We start from the raw sequence: 14,746 nt of genomic DNA, 5'->3' as shown, positions 1-14,746 counted from the left end.
CTTGTCACTCACAACTTCAAAACCCCAAACATCAATGGACATGGTATTAATATCTGATATGCAATTTATATCATGGTATATAAATTGTATCGGGGCACAGTGTAGCTCAACTCCATTCTTTTTTTTAAATTGAAGTATAGTTGATTTACAATATTGTGTTAGTTTCAGGTGTACAGCAAAGTGATTCAGTATATATATATTATATATGTGTGTGTATATATTTCAGATTATTTTCCATTATAGGTTATTACAAGATAATGAATATAGTTTCCTGTGCTGTACAGTAAATCCTTGTTGCTTATCTATTTTATGTATAGTAGTGTGTATCTGTTAATCTGATACTCCTAATTTATCCCCTCACTTTCCCCTTTGGTAACCCTAAATTTATTTTCTATGATGACTTCATTCTTACTGAAGGTGGTGACTTGTTTTCCTAAACTTTCAAGGGTAGAGACTCTGGGTTTTCTTTGTCTACTTAGACTGTTCCATTGCTTAGTATGCTGTGCTCGATAAATATTTGGTGAAATAGTATTTGTTGAGGGAGAAGAACCTGGCTTTCACTTCTGCATCTGCCCTGAGTGACTTCTAAGGGTCCTCTTCTCTATTCCTCTCTTTGGTCCTCAGTTTATTCACATATAAATCAAGGGGTTTGGCTCCAGGTAGTCAAAGGTCCCTTCATGTATAAACAGTCTCAAAGTCCATATGACTTTTCAGGCCTAGAGTCCGACCCCAAATTAAGACCTGTATTGAATATTTTGAGAACATCCTACATCAAAAATAATAAAAATACCTAGGAATAAAACTGCCTAAGGAGGTGAAAGACCTGTACTTGGAAAACTACTGAAGATGACACAGATGGAAAGTTATACTGTGTTCTTGGATTGGTAGAATTAATATTGTTAAAATGATCATACTACCCAATGCAATCTACAGATTCAATACCATCCCTACCAAAATACCAATGGCAGCTTTCAAAGAGCTAGAAACTATTTAAAAATTTATATGGAAATATGAAAGACCCCAAATTGCCAAAACAGTCTTGAGAAAGAAGAACAGAGGTGGAGGAATCACACTCCCTGACTTCAGACTATACTACAAAGCTACAGGAATCAAAACACTATGGTATTGGCTCAAAAATAGACACATAGATCAATGGAAGAGAAGAGAGAGCCCAGAAATAAATCCACACACTTATGGTCAATTAATCTATGATAAAGGAGGTAAGAATATACAATGGAGAAAAGACAGTCTTCGATAAGTGGTGCTGGGAAAACTGGACAGCTACATGTCAAAGAATGAAATTAGAACATTCTTTAACACCACATACAAAAATAAACTCAAAGTGGGTTAAAGACCTCAATGTAAGACCGGAAACCATAAAAGTCCCAGAGGAACACATGGGCAGAACACTCTTTAACATAAAACATAGCAATATTTTCTTGCATCTGCTCCTAAGGCAACAGAAATAAAAGCAAAAATAAACAAATGGGAACTAATTAAACTTAAAAGCTTTTGCACAGCAAAAGAAACCATTACAAAACAAAAAGACAACATAGTGAATGGGAGAAAATATTTGCAAATGATATGACCAATAAGGAGTTAATATCCAAAATATATAAACAACTCATACAACTCAACATCAAAAAAACAGCCATATTTAAAAATGGGCAGAAGACCTGAATAGACATTTTTCCAAAGAGTACATGCAGTTGCCCAATGGGCACATGAAAAGATGTTCAACATTGCTTATTATCAGGGAAATGCAAGTCAAAACCACAATGAGGTATCACCTCACACCCATCAGAATGGCTATTGGCAAAAAGAACAACAACAAAAATGTTGGTGAGGATGTGGAGAAAAGAGAACCCTCATACCCTGTTGGTGGGAATGTAAATTGGTGCAGCCTCTGTGGAAAACAGTATGGAGGTTTCTAAAAAACTAAAAATAGAACTACCATATGACCCAGCAATTCTACTCCTTAGTATAAATCTGAAAAAAAAAAAACCAATGATTCAAAAAGATAACATGCACCACCATATTCATAGCAACATTATTTACAGTTGCCAAGATATGGAAGCAACCTAAGTGTCCATCAGCAGATGAATGAATAAAGAAGATATGGTGTGTGTGTGTGTGTGTGTGTGTATATATATATATATACACACACACACAATGGAATACTACTCAGACATAAAAAATAATAAAATTTTGCCATTTGCAACAACATGGATGGACTTGGAGGGTATTATCCTAAGTGAAATAGGTCAGACAGTGAAAGACAAATACTGTATGATATCACTTATATGTGGAATCTAAAAAATAAAACAGACTAGTCAATATAACCAAAAAGGAAACAGACTCACAAATATAGAGAACAAACTAGTAGTTACCAGTGGAGAGAGGGAAAGGGGGAGGGGAAATATAGGGGCAGGAGATTAAGAGGTATAAACTATTAGGTATAAAATAAGCTACAAGGATATATTGTACAACACAGGGAATGTAGCCAATATTTTATAAGGGCTCTAAATGGATTATAACCTTTAAAAATTGTGAATCACTGCATTGTACACCTGTAACTTATATAATATTGTACATCAAATGTACTTCAATAAAAAATAAAAGCAGCCTAGCAGAGAACAAATACTATTGCAGCTCACTAAGATCTCCTGGTAATCTATTTAGTAAGCGGATCAAATCCAGCAAAAAGACTGACAGACTGGAGAAGCTTGACTTTTAAAGATACTTCCCAACATTCTTATGTAAAGGTGTGGCAAAGAGATAAGGAATAGAATTCCATCTTTATCCGTAAAGAGAAAAGAGAAGGAATCAGTGACAGACCACCAGAGGAGCTGGAAAACTACCTCCTGACTCACTGGTAAGTAAATCCTCTGGAAACTTATGCTGAAGAGAAAACTGGAACTTTGCTGCTTGAACTTTCTCGGTATTATATGGGGTCTTAGGACAATGATGACTGAGCCAATAGAAATTGGGGTAACTCATATAAAATAGATTTGGTTTTCTTGGGAGATAGGTTCTCATTTAAATGGAATCATGGACTTACACATCGGAATTGTTGAAGCTTTTCCTGGGCAACATCATTGAGGGGAGCAGAGGGTAAAAAGAAACCTCAGCATAATGGAGTGGTACCTTTGGAGGAAGACATACTTATTGAGGCTCTCTTGAAAGCTGTGTGGGGAATTCCCTGGTGGTCTAGTGGGTAGCACTCCGAGCTTCCACTGCAGGGGGCATGGAGTCGATCCCTTGTCAGGGAACTAAGATCCTGCATGCCACGTGGCAGGGCCAAAAAAAAAAAAAAAAAGAAAGCTGTGTGACTTAGAGTCAATGCATGCATTTGCTGAGCCTCTCATCTGTTAGATGGATGTTATACAATATCATGGAAATGGGAGTATGTGTGTCTGGAGCATAGCTATATTAGCAGTTTTGTTCATCGACGTCTGTGATTTGTACATTTAAAATACGTGTAAAGTGTGAAGGAGGAGCCTAGGATTGGCTTCTGACTTTTGCAGATTTGGTAGTATTCTTGTATGTGTTAGAAACTTGACCTTGCAAAGATTAGCAAGTACAAAAGTTTGACTTGGTTGGAGTTTTGTGAGGCTTGGCATAGAAGGATGTGGCCAGTTTGGGAAGGTGGGCAGCTTTTAGAGTTTGGAATTTGGCCTTGGGGAACCATTAAATGCTTGAAGGTGGGGAAGATAATTGATTGGATTATTTAGATACTGGAGAAGGTTTAAAAAATAGCTATCCTCAGATGTGGGTTCTCCCCCACAGCTGGCAGCTGCAGGTAGCTGGAGAGCGTGGGCTGCTTGGGCTGGTCTTGCTTTCATGACCCCTACATCCAGTGGCAGCTCAGTGCTTCCACATGGTCATGCTTGAGTCCCTAGTCCGATGTTCTGTTCCTGGTCATGTCAAAGCAGCATTCCCTAATTGGACTATGAATTCTGTCCCTCTATTGCTCCACACATTTCACCTATCCCAAATCAATACTTCTTCTTCCCCTGAGTCATCTCAAGATAATACAAACATGCTGTTATTTTTATCATCTTAAGAAAACTTTCTCTTGACCCTACTTCCAAACTTCCCCTTCCTTATTATTATTATTTTTTGGATGCAAAATGCCTTGAAAGAGTTCCCTGTCTTCAATTTTTAATTCTCTTTTGACTTTCACATTCCATTAAACCTTTTTCCTGAGATGTAACATACATAGGGAAAGTGAACAATCATTCAGCTACTCTTCACCGAAACTGCTTTGATCAAGGTCATTAATGATGTCCATGTTGCTCTGTCCTATAGGCACATCTCATCCCTTTTGCCTTTGCAGCGTTTGATTCGTGATCATTGCCTCTTTGTTAATGCACTTGCTTTATTTGGCTGCACAAGGATCCCATTTACTTTTTACTTTTCCTCCTGCTTCCTTGGTTTGCTTCTGTGTGTGTGTTGGCGCCTCTTCCACCTCCACCTTTTGCAGAAGGCCCCAGGACCTAGTCCCTAAGCCGAGGGCATTCCCTGAGCATCAACTCTGGTTCACGGCTTTAAAATCCCATTTCTATGCCGATGACTCTCAACTATGTACCTTGAGCCCAGACCCCTCTCCTGGACTCTTAACAGTCTCCACTTGGGTGTCTGAGAAATCTCAAACTCAACATGTCCAAAATCCACAGTGTTTCCTTCCAAACTGTGTTACACACAGCTTCCCCTGTCTCAGCTGGGGGCACCTCCAGTCTTTCCAGTTGCTCAGGCCAAAATCGCTTGCAGTCATCTTTAGGCTGCTACTCCACACCCTGCAGAAAATCCTGCTGTTTTGAAACATCCAGAGCCTGAGCTGCTCTCCCCTCCTCTCTCCTGAAATACTACAATAGCCTCCTGACAGGTCCTCATGCTTCTCACCCTAGCAGCCCCAGCATTCCTTCTCAGAGGTGAGCCTGACCCCATCACCCCACTGTGCCTGCACTGGGGCTCATTTTCCTGTGGAGTAAGCAGCTGGAAATTCATGTTTGCTGCCTGAGCCTGTGCCTCAACTGGGACGTATCCTTCTAAGGGTCACAAAATTGACTCTAAAGAGTAGCGATTGATGGAGGTTGAGTAGCTCAAATTAAAAAACAAAAAAATCCATTGTGCTGTTTGGGAGCCTTTAGGACATAGTGGGGGCTCTCGTGGGAGATGGGCTTGTCAGAAAATCCAATCCTATGGAATTGTACAGTTAATTCGCATCTCAGAGCCTTGGTTCTGTGTCCCTATCTTGGCGCTCGCTCATCATTTCCTCCACTTAAAACACCCTCTGCCCCTTCCCCATTCTCCAGCTGTGAAGCTCACATGTCACTTTTTAAAGAGATTTCCTCCCATTCCTCCCTCTCACCCCCTCAGTCAGTGAACAGTCTCTCCCCGTGCCTTTGTGCTTCCATAATTTATTCAGTCGATACCTATTGGGTCCCTAAAAAGTTTTCAGGGATAGAGCAGAGAATGAAAGGGGGAGGCCTGCCTTGAAGGGGTTTACGGTCTAGTGTTGAGTGCTGTCCAACACAGTAGCCATGTTTGGCTATTTAAACTTAAAGGTAAATCAAGTTAAATGGAAAAAAATTAATTCCTTGGTTGTACTGGCCACATTACAAGTGCTTGCATGACACCCATATAGAATAACTCCAGCATCACAGACAGTTCTATTGGATGTCACTGTACAAGAGGGAAGAGAGATGGAACTCACGCGCACACATACACACACACACACACACACACACACACACATACATACACACATGTACACAATATATATCACAGGAAACAAGGTAATAAATGTAGAGAACTGAAACAGTCACTGGTTGGCTACTTTAGATAGAGGGACCTGGGGAATGTCTGAGAAAGTGACACTTAAGCAGGGATCAGAATGAAGGGAAGAAATCTGAAAATGATGGGGTGAAGGAATGGGGATCTAGGCAGAACACTGGTCCTAAAGTAAGGATACATTTGAAGGAAACCCATGTGGTGGAGGCCTGTGGGCAGGGAGAGAGCGGTAGAAGAAATCTGAGATGTTGGCAAGGGCCAGATCACTGGGGCTTTGTAAATCTGGGTAAGGAGTTAGATTTTTTTTTTTCCTGAAAGAAACATAGGAGGGTTGTAAGTTGAGGAGTGACAGAGTCTGATTATATATTTATCGTTTACATCATTCTGCTCAATTTTATTAGTTGCTTACTTACCTGTGTCTCTGCCTGATTGCACAATTCTGGATTTTTTTCATCCTTGGTGTGTTGAATCATGCCCTGTTAGCCTCAATATATTAATAATAAGTGTGGTAGAATTGAATTAAATTAGAAAATTTTTATCACTGATCTACTGGGCTTTGGCCAAGTCTGAGAGTGTAACAAAAGTAGCCATAAAATGTTTTGTCTCCCAAATAAATAAGGCATGGCCTATTTTTGCATGAGGCATTTCAGAATTTTTCCCCCCGACCTTCGGTGGTGATTGAAGTGGGGTCAGTAGTGTCCCCTCCAAGTGTATAAAGGCAGAGAACAAGATGAAAGCAGGTATCCAGAAATATGCTTATTCCTTGGGAGAATGCCTCTTGTTACCTAGTTGAATTCAAGTGCATGGCATCGTAAAGCTAGGAGGCCTATTAAAGACATATGGTCCTACCTCTTGGTTTTATGAAAGAGGTGATTTTCAGCAAATAGTTCAGGGGACAGCCTGTGTGAAGGCCCAGCAACAGGAGGGGGCTTGTATTCAAGTAGGTGGAGGAAGGTCTAAGGCAGGGGCCTCCTCCAACCAAGGCCTTCTTCAGAGACTGAAGCTCCCCCAGGCAGGGCTGGTGCAGGGGCAAGCTGGAGAGGGCATGCGCTAAGGTGAAAGTGTGGTACAGGCCGCGTGTTGCCATCTTTTTTTTTTTTTTTTTTTGCGGTACGCGGGCCTCTCACTGTTGTGGCCTCTCCCGTTGCGCAGCACAGGCTCCGGACGCGCAGGCTCAGCAGCCATGGCTCACGGGCCTAGCCGCTCCGCGGCATATGGGATCTTCCCGGACCGGGGCACGAACCCGTGTCCCCTGCATCGGCAGGCGGACTCTGAACCACTGCGCCACCAGGGAAGCCCTGACATCTCATTTTATTTCACAAAACACAAAAAGCTGAGTTCTCACGTGAGCTCTCTGGATTTTTAATTTTGGCTATTAATTAAGAAATAAAATTTTAAACACTGTGTACAAAGTACTTCTGCAGGCCAGATATAGTCTTTGGGCCTCCAGTTTACAGCATCAGGCTTTAGGCCTCTTCCGAGTTCAGAGGCTGCTAGAGAGCAGGGTTCACGTTTCTGGGCAGTACAGGACCCATGACCACAGGATGCCAAGGCCATCGTCAGCTTCTCCAGGAAGCCTGTCATGAGCTGCGAGAAGCCTAGAAACGGAGCACCAATGCCTCCCTGAGAGGAAATTAGTGAATCTTTAGACCAGAAGGAGAGTTAATGAAACACTAGCCAGGCTTATACTTGTTTGTATGGTTTAATGATTAAGATCAAAAGTCAGAAGCCCTCATCTGGAATCTAGGCTCATTTAGCCTCTGGAAGCCTCAGCTTCCTCTTCCATGAATGGGGTTAATAACAGCACCTGCCTAAGGGGTTCTGTGAAGATTAAATTCATGTGGGTGCTTGACACAGAGGCTGCTACACAGTATATTCTCCAAAAACCTTAGCTAGTATCAGTGCATATTTAAGTTTAGTTTAAGTTCTCCCACAGCCCTTTTGCTCATAAAGAAAAGTCTCTGAGGGAGATAGAGCAAGTATTTTTAGTGCTATTTTCCAAAGGAAGAAATCAAGGCTTGGAGGAACTCCATAACTCACAGGGATACCCAGCTTTGTAAGTGGCAGAGCTGGGATCTGAACCCAAGTCTAGTCCACACTCTGCTTCCTGAAACATTCTCCTGATATCACTCAGTAAGATGTGGTCTGCGACATTGCATCCTGTAGCATGAATGGTCAGGTATAATGATTTGCAGTTTTGCTTAATTCTTGTGTCATCTAAAGAATGTCGCTCCCCACCTGGCTCTACAAGAATTGAGTCAGTAGCCACTACAATCGCTGACCTTCAACACACCCTGAAAGGAGTTTGGAGCAGAGATCAGGAATGAGGCACTCTATGCTTTGTGGAGACTGGCAGAACAGGCCTTCAGATAGATATCTTTAAGAGAAAATTTTATGAATCCAAAATTTTTTCATCTTTCCGACCTTAGAAAAGCACTAAAATCATTAACTGAAATAGCTGTTCCTTGTGACTAGCAACCTTCTACCGACTGCACGGCTCCAAAATCACAAACATGCTGACCTCCCCTCCCCCCAAGGCCACCTCTTTGGAGCAGTTCCTCAGAGCTCTCTGAGAGGCTTGTCTCCTGGTCCTCATTAAGTCCCCAAATAAAACAGAAACTCACGGGCACATTGTACATTTTTGTTTTAGTTGCCAGTTTTGAGGACCATGAAGGGAGGCAGAGCAGACTTCTGTCCTTTGCCTGCACTTAGGACCCAGAGCCCTTGGTACCAGCAGGACCCATTGCCCTTCTGTCTGTCTGCCTCCTCAGCGTCTCCAGATGAATTTGAGTAGGCCTTTCTGGTTCTCAGATCTCCTGATAATCGGTGGATGATCCTGAGTTTTATTTGGTGGTGTATAATAAGTACCTGCCCCTAACTGTCCCCACCCCCACCCAGTTGAAAGATATTGGAGGACTTTGGTTGAAAGAGACTGGAGCAGTCTGGACTAGGTGATTAGGTGGGAAGCTGGCCTAAGGGCTTTCCTAAAATAGGGGCTTCAGAATGTCAGCCTACATCTTTAAAGAATTCTGACTCTAAGGGAACAAGTCCTTCTAGGAGAACCTTGCATTTCTCTCCCTGTGACTTGAGATGTAAATGTTCTAGCAGGGCTCTCAGGATCCATTATCTTATCTAGACCATCTTCAATTCCTGAAACTGAGAAAAAAGGGGGAAAGGCTTTTTAAAATACCAGCAAGTAAACAACTTATTCCAACTGTTATTTAAAAACTAGTGAGTTTTATATTGTAATAACTGATTTGTAACTAAGTTTTTAAGATGAAGCTACATGTCTGTGTGTGCCTTATAGATATGATAGGTCTCTACCTCTGGAGAGTATTACCAAAACTAATTTGGAAATGAGCTCTATTTAATTGACTTAAAGGAAATTAAGTGCTTATATAAATTCTCAGAAATATATAATAAACTAGCCCAGATGAATTTTAGGTTCATGTGAACTGGGAAATATTCAGTATTAAATTAATATTTGGTATAAAAGTTAGAGCTTGTTGGTTTAATTAATATAGACATGTCTTTAGAGCCATCAACATAAATATAATACTTTTATTGTACCTAGATTTACTAGAATAAGTTCTTATATCTGTCAGCAAGAAAAATAACTTGGTATGATGAAATTTTTTATAAGTCTATTAAATGTAAGTGAGATAAGAACTTTTAGGTAAACTCTTTAGAAATAATTATGTTTTAGGAATGTCTACTTGAAAATAGTCTCTCTAGATATTTGGTAACTTGAAACTTTAGAATTTTGCTAAAATAAGTTAAATGATGAAAATTTATTAAATATTGATGTCCTTCCCAAATAAAATAAGGTAACTGGAACATTAATTACTGAACATAGGCATCATTTTGCAGAGAAATTAAAGATATTTAGGACTATTAATAAACATATTTGGTGCCACATACATTTGGAGACATTTTCTTTAAGAAATCACGTTTCTTAGAAATTATAAGTAGTATTTAAAGTTTGCCAATCTATAGAATGCTAATGTAAAAGACAGTTTATAATTGCTTACTTCTTAGTTTTCACTAGAAATTAAGGTTTTTAAAAGTTGAGAATTCTAATTAATATATATAATTAAACTACTAAGTTAATATGGAAAACATCTTTGTATGCAAGAAAAAAGAAGGTGTAAGAAATAGAAATGTATTTTGTTAAGGAAAAAGAAAATAATTTTGTCCTAATGCTAGTTATTTCTAAATGGGAAAGAAGAGACAAATTAATATGGGTATAGAAAATTTTAGAAGGTTTGAGAGAAAAAATAAGAAACTTTAGAGGGGAATTTTTTTGTATGGTCAGAACTAAGATTAGAATAAATTTAACTGAGCAAATGAATTTCAGTATTAAAGGTAAAATGGTACAAAACCTGATTTTGTTTTTTTCTGTATTAAGAGGGGAGTGTTTTCTTAGAATATTGATCTGCTTTTTATAACAGATTGTAAATTTTCTTTATGTTTTAAGTAATTTGTAATAACTTTCTGTATTTGCCTTTGAAATCTTTTATTGTCTCTTGATTAAGTGAATGAGTATTGTTTCACAGTGACTTATGATGCCAAGTGTTTTAAAGTCTTTTGATATTTTTGGCAAACTTCCCAAAGATCACATTCTAATTGAAGTTTATATTTGACCTCTAGCTAACTTTGAGGTCTTCCAAAAGGCCCCGGAATACCTCAAGGGAATTGTTTTCTCTCCTTAACAGAGAAATATTAAACTAATTAGGCTTATTTGGTATGTTAAATTACATGGAAAGCATTTCAAATGAATTGTGATAAACATTCTTAGGCTATATTTTAGGGGGAAATGTTATTAATATAGATATTCTAGAAATTATTGGAATTCCTAAAAACCTGGTTTGTCTTAGTAAAATGTTATCAGTCATAATTGATTATTATCTTAAAATGTTATGAAACAAATTTCTTTGCCAATTGCATCACTATCAGATCTTTTTTTTTTAACTTTTTATTTTATATCGGAGTATAGCCAATTAACAATGTTGTGGTAGTTTCAGATGCACAGCAAAGCAACTCAGCCATACATATACGTGTATCCATTCTCCCACAAACTCCCCTCCAGGCTGCCACATAACATTGAGCAGAGTTCCTTGTGTTATACAGTAGGTCCTTGTTGGTTATCCTTTTTAAATATAGCAGTGTGTACATGTCAATCCCTAACTCCCTAACTATCCCTTCCCTCCACCCTTCTCCCAGGTAACCATAAGTTTGTTCTCTATGTCTGAGTTTGTTTCTGTTTTGTAAATACTTTCATTTGTATCATTTCTTTTTAGAGTTGCATATAAGCAATATCATATGATATTTCTCTTTCTCTGTCTAACTTACCTCACTCAGTATGACAATCTCTAGGTCCATCCATGTTGCCGCAAATGGCACTATTTCGTTCTTTTTAATGGCTGAGTAATATTCCATTGTATGTATGTACCACATCTTCTTTATCCATTCCTCTGTCAATGGACGTTTAGGTTGCTTCCATGTCTTTACTATTGTAAACAGTGCTGCAATGAACATTGGGGGTGCATGTATCCTTTCGGACCATGTTTTTCTCTGGATATATGCCCAAGAGTGGGATTGTAGGGTCATATGGTTCCTTAGTTTTTTAAGGAACCTCCATACTGTTCTGCATGGTGGCTGTACCAATTTACATTCACACCAACAGTGTAGGATGTCTCTCCACACCCTCTCCAGCATTTATTGTTTGTGGATTTTTTGATGATAGCCATTTTGACTGGTGTGAGGTGATATCTCATCGTAGTTTTTGCAATCAGATCTTTAACCATGCCTTTTAAAATCTTTGTCATTCAGAAACAGTTATTGTTTGATTCTGATGTCTTTGCAAAAATGTTTCATCTTAAAGAAAATTCATAGAAAGGACTTTTGACAAGCACAGGCTTGTAAAACTCTTCATAAAACTGTTAACAAAAGATCGAAAATTACATAGGACTCAGTGAACTGATCAATATGGTTATAATTTTTTTTTTCTGAAATATTACTGCCTTTTTTTCCTGAAATATTACTGCTTTTTAATCTGTTTTCCAGATATAAGGAAACCTTTCCCTTTAAGCTAATTATGACTTACAGTAATTTGGTAAATGATACCTTCGTAAGCAGAACTGAAACATTTATCTTTTCTTTCTACCTGATTCCTCCAAAACTGTAAACCCTTATGTTACTAGCAGCCTTATCAAGTGAATAAGGGAGGCCACCTCCTGATAGATGCAGGAATCTGAAGATATTTTGGGACCTTGAGAAGAGAGGAATTCACCCAAATCTGTAGATATTGTAGGTGGGATCTGATGGCAAGCCCATGGGATGGCTTTTCTGGCCTTGAGAAGCCTTTAAAAAATTCAATCTGAGATTCTTTATAAAAAGTTCCAGCAAAGCCAATTTTAAAAAAGAGCCCGTATGATCAGTTACACTTATGTAAATAATCAGGCCAAGTTTATTGAAACCAGACTTATTTTTGCCAACAAATTACTCTTAATTTGGCTATATTTGATAGAAATCAGGGTAATTTTAGAGAGAAAAATTATGTTTCAGTGGATATTAAATTCTAGTGTTGTTAATTGAGGTCTGTGTTTACTGCCTAAGACTCACTTACCAGATAGCCCCCTGTTGTTAAGGTTACATTATTGTAAAGTTTAACTGAATTATTAAAAGGACACTCTAAGTTTGTTTCTGAAGCTTATCGCAGTAATCTATCTTTGGATGAAGATCAGATGCCCCATGAACTATAACCAGAAGATTATGCCTATTGGAAAAGGCATCATTTAAAGGATTATCTCCAACCTAGATGGAAGGACCCTTATCAGGTACTCTTAACTAGCTCATGCACAGAAAGACTGAAGGAAATTGACTCTTGGATTCATATTTTCCACTTAGAAAGGGCCCCTGCACTGGACTGGCCTATAGAGAGAACTGCTGACCTCAAACTCACCTTAAAACAATGCTCAAACAGAGGAGAAACTGCACTCACACCAAGACAAGAAGAAGACAACATCAGAAGTAGATGGCTCTTCCTAGATGCCAGACCTGACCCATATGATTATTTATCATGTTTTCAATATAATAATTACATTAGATAATAATATCATACAATTAAAATTATAGAAATAGGAATATAATTATATACTATAATTCTTTATACTAATTTCTTGGACTTTTGCATAAATCCATGTTTTTCTATCATGGGCATAAATCCTACACAGAGTTTAGAAATTAATCTAGTTGTTGGGTTTCTGGTCAATTACCTACATCCAATATTTCTGGGTTACCTTGGTGAATTTCTCCTCTCCAAGGCTCTAATTGGATGACCCTTAGGAAATTTATTTTAGAAGAAAGAAGTTATAGTTCTGTTTGAGCTATATTGGTATTACTAGATGGGACCCTCTCACTTGGCCAATCAACGGTACTTGCTCTGACCATGGCTATACATATGAATTTTCTTTTAAAGTTACTCAAGCTCAATAAGAACAAGCTAAATTTCAGTCAAAAAATATAACTTCCCATTTATTAGGAGGGACCCTCCTTCAGTTATGGGGTGGATTTATATGACTATCACCGGACTATTTAAGTCATTTAAGTTTAAAAGCTCCCTTATATTGGGAACAGTTAAACTAAGGCTAATCAACCTAATAACACTAGGAAATTAGGCCGGGTGCCTTATGAACAATACCAATGTTTCATTACTTTTAAGATAGCGATTGGTAAGGAGAGACTGAGTCAGATGAGCTGGGAATATACTGGACCGCACCTAATGGAAGCGCTTGGCTTAAATATTTACTTATGACCCTATTAATGCTACTAGCTATATTATTTGTATTCTGCGTATTTTACAAGGTGGTTGTTTCTTGCATTACCAAACGTGTGACTGAGCCTCTGATAAAAATGATGACTAGGCAACTTGAAATGATTGACACACAGATATATATATTTCTTTATGAACTCAAGATTGTAATAGTGTAACTCTCGATATGGGAAGAAGCAACAAGAGGGAATCTTTGCCTGGACCATAGCAGACTAGTAAGACAGGTGGTCCAGAGACTTTTAGCTACTATTAGCCGTGCCTAGTCCAATAATAGCAAACTGAGGATCTCAACAGAATCCTGGCCTGACTGAGGAAAGAGTATTCTTAGCACCATGGGATAAAATGGTCCTGAATTGCCTCCCAAATAATGATTGAATTTATAACCATGAGGGGGCACTGCCAGCTATACAGTGTCACTCTCCATCTGATTCTATAAGAGTTAAGTCACTAGCCACTGTAGTCCCTGATGTTCAATACACCCTGAAAGGAGTTCAGGGCAGTGATCAGGAATGGCACTCTGTGCTCTGGGAAAACTGGTTGAACAGGCCTTCAGATAGTTAGATGTTTTCAGGAGAAAATTTTATGAATCCAACTTTCTTTCATCTTCCCGTACTTAGAAAAGCACTAGAACTGAGATATCTGTTCCTTGTGACCAGCGGCGACCTTCTACCGAGATGTGTGCCTGATTGTACTTCTCCAAAATCATATATATGCTTATCTCTCCACCTCTGTCTCTTGGGAGAGGTTCCTCAGAACTCTCTGAAAGGCAGTCTCCTGGGCCAAAGACGGTCCTCAGTAAGTCCCCAAAGAAAACTGAAACTCACAACTCTCATGTTGTGCGTTTTTATATCAGTGGGCGCTTGACAATTTGACTGAGGCTGGAGACTAGCCATTGTGGCCACAGAGCAGGAAGGAAGTCCCCTGCCCTCGCCAGAAGGCCAGCTGACTCTCATCTTCGAGGCAAAGGGTAAGTGCACCTTTGCCACGGGAAGTCTGGTCTTTGCTCTGGTGTCCTTGGCTAAGCCGGCCTCTGGTTTCCTTCCTGTTTGCTCCCTTATCTCCTCTGTCAGCATCTGGAGTCAGTTTGGACTCTAAGTATAGGAAAGGAGCTGGGGA

The 14,746-nt window shown here is 39.1% G+C and overlaps 1 protein-coding gene across 2 annotated transcripts in view; it reads left to right on the top strand.

Annotated features, from left to right (window-relative positions):
- HAVCR2 (hepatitis A virus cellular receptor 2) overlaps positions 1-14,702 on the top strand; it is a 39,175-nt gene extending 24,473 nt beyond the window's left edge. For both annotated transcript variants that reach the window (XR_013827607.1, XR_013827608.1), the window contains one exon: positions 14,484-14,702. The gene's annotated coding sequence lies outside the window, so the exon portion shown is untranslated. The remainder of the gene's footprint in view (positions 1-14,483) is intronic.
- Positions 14,703-14,746: the final 44 nt, after the last annotated feature.

The sequence above is a fragment of the Stenella coeruleoalba genome, assembly GCF_951394435.1.
Source record: "Stenella coeruleoalba genome assembly, chromosome: 3".
Lineage (NCBI taxonomy): Eukaryota > Metazoa > Chordata > Mammalia > Artiodactyla > Delphinidae > Stenella > Stenella coeruleoalba.
This window is presented reverse-complemented; position numbering and strand designations above follow the sequence as displayed.